The sequence below is a fragment of the Nanorana parkeri genome, unplaced genomic scaffold (assembly GCF_000935625.1).
Source record: "Nanorana parkeri isolate BGI_ZX_2015 unplaced genomic scaffold, ASM93562v1 scaffold56, whole genome shotgun sequence".
Lineage (NCBI taxonomy): Eukaryota > Metazoa > Chordata > Amphibia > Anura > Dicroglossidae > Nanorana > Nanorana parkeri.
The window spans coordinates 983843-990351 of record NW_017306324.1 but is presented as its reverse complement, the minus strand read 5'-3'; positions in this window follow the sequence as shown (position 1 = coordinate 990351).

The following is a 6509-nucleotide window of genomic DNA, read 5'->3' as shown; positions in this document are numbered from 1 at the left end:
ACCCGCCTTATCCACATGCCCATGGAAGGAGGGTGGGTTTGTCGCCACAAGACTGGTATGCAGGCTCTGGCTGCGTTCAGTAGGTGAATTAACAGCGAGCGTTTATAGGCTTTTCGGGAGAGCGGTGCCAGGTGAAGTAGATAGACCGACGGCGTGAAGGGCAGTACATGTCCCGTTATAGCTGTTATTACCGAGGCGATGCCAGCCCAGAATGGCTGAACCTTCGGGCAATCCCAAAAGACATGGAGCAGGGAGCCCTCCTCGGACTCGCAGCGCCAGCACATCGGGGACACCGCTGGGTACATGACATGGAGGGTCGCGGGCACCCTGTACCATCTGGTTAGGAGTTTATACCCGGCTTCCTGATACTTGTTGGAAACTGAGGATTTAAGGGCAAAGTACAGCATGGTGTCCACCTGAGCGGGGGTAAAAGTCAGATCCAGGTCCGAGGCCCACTGTCGAATGAAGTACGGGGGAGTCTGGTCAGGGGGGTCGCGTAGACCCTGCATCAAGTACGCCAGGGGGTGTCTGAGCGGCTCAGCTCGCAAACACAGTGCTTCAAACTCCGTCAGCGGCCGTTTAGAGCCCGGCATCTCTGAGAACGAGCTTAAGAAATGCCTCAACTGTAGTGCGCACCACAAACGCATGGGGGGATCCGTGGCGGCCTGGATCTGTACTATCTGTTTCCACTGTCCCGTCTCCTGGAAGTGCCACACTCTAGTGTTGCCTGATGAAGTCAGGGCTCGTGCCAGTGGGCCAGGCATCCCGGGAGGGAAACTGGGGTTCCCCACCACCGGCGTCAGGGGGGATATGGGGGGAGTGAACCCCGGGGAGAGAAGTGTCTTTGTCACAGCTCCCATCGTGGCTCGAACCATCGGGTTCGACCACGAGGTCAATGGCTGCACCGGAGTCAACCAGGGTATGCCCCGCAAGGGCAATTTACATCCTTCTTGTTCCAACGCCACCCACAGTTTCAGGTCAGAATGGCAGCACCAGTCCAGCACCACCGTCAGGTGGGGGCAGCTTTATAGTACAACCAGGGGTCAGGGAAACTCATACCACCCGCTTCCTTTTTCCTGGAAAGAATCAGGTGGCGCAAGCGGGCCCGCTTATTCGCCCACAGAAACCTCAGAAAGCTAGATCTCATCTGCTTGAGAAATACTACGGGAACCGTGATGGGCAGCGTCTGAAAGAGGTAGAGCAACCTGGGCAGTATGGTCATCTTTAGGATACTATTTCGACCCATCCAAGTAAACGTGGGGCGGTCCCAATTCCGCAAATCTTGGTCAATTCGTTTCTGTACGGGTGGAAAATTTAGGGAGTACGTCTGGCGAACGTCAGCTGGGATACCCACCCCTAGGTATTTGATATGTGTAGATGCCCATCGAAACGGGAAGGACGTCTGAAGAGCACGTACCCTGGCGTCAGGAAGAGAGATATTCAGCGCCTCCGATTTACTCAAGTTCAACTTGAAGTTTGCCAGGCGTCCGTACACCTCCAGCTCCCGCATAACGTTGGGCAACGTTATCTCGGGGGGTGAGACGTAAAGCAACAGATCGTCCGCGTAGGCGGCGACCTTGTGATGCCCCGATGGCACCTCCAGGCCTTGAATGTCCGGTGAAGCCTGTATCCTCCTGAGGAGCGGCTCCAGAGTGAGGATAAATATAAGAGGCGACAACGGGCATCCCTGGCGTGTACCATTCGTAATAGAGAACGGTTCTGAGAGGACTCCATTTACCCTAACCATTGCCGTGGGTTCGGTGTAGAGAGCGGTAATCCAACGTCTCATGTTACTCCCCAGACCTGCGTGTGAGAGTGTCTCCCTCAGGAATGACCAGTCGACTCTGTCGAAAGCCTTCTCCGCGTCCAGGGACAGTAGGAGAAGCGGTTGCGACAGCGCACGGGCTAGGTGTATCACATTGAGGGTCCTAATGGTGTTGTCTCTGGCCTCGCGGCCAGGGACAAAGCCCACCTGGTTGCGGTCTACTAGGTCTGGCAAATGGGGGAGCAGACGGGAGGCTAGGATGCGGGTGAAAATTTTTAGGTCCACATTCAGCAGAGATATGGGCCTGTAACTGGCACACTGCAGAGGGTCTTTCCCCTCCTTAGGGATGACCGTGACATGAGCCCTCTTCCCCTAGACGAATCCATGGACGGGTCGAGCACCAGGTTGAAATCCCCTCCCAGTACCCACAGGTACTGGCAAAGGATAACATGCATGACCAAAATGAGTCTAGGAAAGCCACCTGCCCTGTGTTGGGGGCATATATTGTGGCAAAGGTCACCGTCCGCCCATGCACCGCCCCCTTAACCAGCAACAGCCGCCCCTCAGGGTCAGCATAATGGTCAGCATAAGTCCAGGACAGGGATTTGGCCAGCACCACGCTCACCCCTCTAGATTTTGAGTCAGGAGAGGGGGCATGGTAAGACGTTGTGTACCTGTGGTTCCCCAGTTTCGGGATACGCCCCACCATAAAGTGGGTCTCCTGTATGAAGGCCACCTGGGTTCTAGAGCGCCATAGCTCTTCCAGTAGGCCCGACCTCTTTTCAGGGACTCGGAGGCCACGGACATTGAAGGAGGTAACACGCAATTCAGGCATGATCAGCAGCACCACTTAGCGGCGGGCCCGCAACCCACTGCACCCCGGGAAATCCTGGCTAGAGACCACCAGGCGAAAAGCGGGAGACACACACACAAGACAAAGACACTAAAACACAAGGGATACAGGGAGGGGAATAGAGGGGGAAGCTAGCACAAATAAGAACCACTCGAACGTGGGATCCTTCCTGACCCTCGAGTGGAAACACAACACAAACACAACACGGGTGTTCCCGTGAATTATCTCCAATACGGAGAGGGAACACCTCACACTTGGGGGAAGAGGCTGAACACAGCCTAATAGAGCTATGCAGACCTGGGAGTACTAAGGGGCAACAACAACTCCACTGACCCCAAAACTATCCCCAGCTCAACTAGAACTTCACCTGGAAGTACGTCTCCATACTAGCACAAAACACCCGTACTTCCCGAGAGGCTCCCCATGCCACTGGCCATCGATGGCCCCCCCAACCATGTAACCTGCGCCCAACAGGGGCACAACCTCCAGAGGGACACACTAAGCCCCAATCCGCCTACACTGCCTTCGGAACCCGGCAACAAACCCCACCTCCCCCAACCGAGCACATGGACCGGCACGAGCAGCCCCCAAGCCCGCACCACCACAGGTTGGATTCCTCCCTCAGATCCAGCTGGGCAGGGCACCCCCCTCCACCCCAGGCCCCCGCATAGATTCCACGTCCCCGAAAAACAAACATCCCGGAGAGCTGCATACCCCAGGACACGTAGGTAAACTTGTAGGCACTTATGGATCCCACCCAATCAAAAAAAAAAACATCACATCACAGGGCACCTCATCCCATCTCACCGGCATCCTTGGTGCAAATAGTTCAAGTGGCTCGCTCCCCATCCAGCAGAACCACCAGGAGGAGCTGGGCGAGAACGAGTATGCCGGCATCAGGAAGACTGGGCTTCAGGAGTGGTCCACATATATATATCCTTGAGATACAGATGCCCCCAGGGTTGGGAGGGAGTCTCTGGAGCATCGGGGAAGCCCCCGGAATCAACAGAAAAGCATGGGGTATGCACCCTGATATATCCCACAGTCCAGGGCCATAGCTGCTCTCATGGGTGGTCCAGACCTCGGAGGGCAGTACCGTCTGGGGAGGGTATCAGAGGCAAAGTTCCAAGAGGGCGGTGGTCCAACAATCGCTTAACTCTCCGGGTCAGAGGGGTGTCCCCTCCGGGATGCCCGCGAGACCGATCTAGGGTGGCTTCTGCGGCGTCGAGGAAGTCTGGAGGGTCTGGCGTTGTTAGACGAGGGGGTTTCTGAAGGTGTCATCTCCAGCCAGTCGGGCAAGGACAGATCTGGGCAATCCAGGAAAACCGCCAGGTCAGGCCCCTGGCGGGGGTGCACCAGCCGGAAGAAGCGATCACCTCTACCAATCAGGACCGAGAAGGGATATCCCCAGCGATAAGGTATCCCCTTTGAGTGTAGTAAATCCGTCAGGGGCTTCAGGAGTCTATGACGATATAAGGTCTGGGGGCACACGTCTGGCAGGATAAGCACCTCCGCCCCATCAAAATCAACCGTACCGTGGCGCCAGGCCTGGCGTAAAATTTCCTCCTTGACCCCAAAGAAGTGTATCCTTCAGAGGACGTCTCTGGGCCTTCCATTGGCTGCCTCTCTGGATCCCAGGGTCCTGTGTACCCAGTCAATCTCAATGGGGTCGGTCGGGGGTTTCCCCAGCAAGGAATTGAAGATAGCAGTAACAGCCCCCCTGAGGTCAGGGCCACCTGTAGCCTCCGGGATCCCCCTCAGCCGCAAGTTATTGCGGCGATTGCGGTTCTCCGAATCCTCTTGGCGCAATTGCATCTGCAACATGTGAGCCTTCTGTTGCATTAGAGAGGCTTCTAAAGTGGACATCCTATCGGCCACGGAGCGATCAGACAGTTCCAGGGCTGATATGCGGCGGTCATGTTGCTGAATGTCTGACCGCACCTCTGCTAGGTCTGTGTGGAGCGTAGCCACCAGCTGGGTCATCATCTCCTGCATGTCAGCCCTTGTGGGGAGTGCAGCTATCAGAGCAGGAAGCCCTGTGTCCCCGGGCAGGCCTGCGGTATAAGGATGAGGTGAGTGCGGCCCCAGGGATGGAGAGGGCACCTCGGACACACGACCTGATGTGTAGGAGGCTGGGGATGTAGGCGGCTCAGAGATGCCTTCCAGTGTTCGCCCATAGGCCGCGTCTGTGAGCGGAGGCCGCGGGGAGCGCCCTGCCGGCGAGGCCAAATCGAGCTCCCCGGTCCGGGCATGCGCACTAGGCCCCGATAGCCGCGGGGAGACGTAGGCATCCATTCGGGCCTGCGAACGGGGCTTGGTGGAGGAGCGGGAGGTCTTAGACTTCTTACCCGTCCTCTTCATGGGGTAGCAGGGTAGGAGTTAGGTAGATCGGCTGGAAAAATCACCCCAGGTCCGCGGAGCTCTGCGGATTAGCGTCCACTCGCCGCCATGCTCAGGCCACGCCCCCCCAGTGGGAGCAGCTTTAACATGACTTGAACTGTTAGGAATGTGAATTCACCCCGCTCGGCATCAGATCTTGAAAACAAAATAATCGCGCCCCGCCACCTAAACAGAGGCTTTGCGAACTGCTAAGTAAGCAGAAGATTTAATTGCCACATCAAATTATTCTGCGTCGTGAAAAAAAAAAAGAGTCTCCGACCGTACGAACCGCGGCAGACGCTTACAATTAAACACGTGCTGCGTGTATACAGGACGGAAATTACAGCCAGATGTCATTGGCTGGGATGAGACCAAACTTCCGCAGTTATGAAAAGAAACGCAGCGCTGTATTGTGGTGCAAACAATAAATAAACAAACAAGATGAAAGGTCTCAATTCATATTTCGGCTTGGCAAGTTGAATCGCATGCCGGCTTAGAGGTCGCGGTGACGGGCTAACGCCGCCGGACGCCCTGGTACCCCAATGCCGCATCAACTACAAAGACAGAATAAGGTGTCAGTCCCGACAGATGGGTTTCCCATAATGTAGAACAAGGGCGGGCAACTCCGGCCCCTCCAGCCAGTGGCGGAACTATCACCATAGCGACCCAGGCGGCCGCTATGGGGCACAGGGGGCCTCGGCCAGGATGAGGAACAAAAGGGTCCCCCTGATGCCGTGCGGGCCTGCCTGGGTTGCTATGGCATTGCAGGCTGTTGGCCGTCACTGCGGTTGTGAGGAGGAACAACCTGTCAGTGATCTCCGCAGCGGCGCATTCCTCCTCACAGCCGCTGCTGAGTCAGTGACAGCCAGCAGCTGCGGAGGAGGAGGCTGGGCCCGGCGTTGGCAGTGAAGGAGGAGGCAGAGGCCGGGCCCGCCAGCAACAATGGAGGAGGAAGAGGCGGGGCACGGCAGTGGAGGAGGCTGACAGCGGATCAGGGGTGACAGGTAAGAGGTGTGCATTGGTGTGACCATCCCACCTGAGACCCTGCAAAGCCCACCATAGAGAGTCTATGGTTTGGCTCTGCACTGTCACTCTCAGGTGGGCTGTGTGGGATCTGCAAGGGGCGTAACTAGAAATCGCTGGGCCCCATACAAAATTTTGCTATGGGGCCCTGTGATTTCTAGTTACGCCCCTGCCTCCAGCTGCTGAGGAACTACAAGTCCCATGAGGCATTGCAAGACTGACAGTTACAGACATGACTCCCCAAGGCAAAGGCATGTTGGGATTTATAGTTAAAGCACAGCTGGGGGGCTGGAGTTGCCCACCCCTGGGGTAGAATGAAGCAATCTTTGAGAGATATGCCACCTTCGCAGTGGTCTTGTGGGAGGAGCTGAGACCACTGCAAGGGAAATATAGCCAACGTGGTCTCTAGGAAGCCATATACCGGGGGTGGGCTACTCCAGCCTTCCATCCGTGCTTGTACTACCAACCGGTGACACAGTGTGGCTTAGG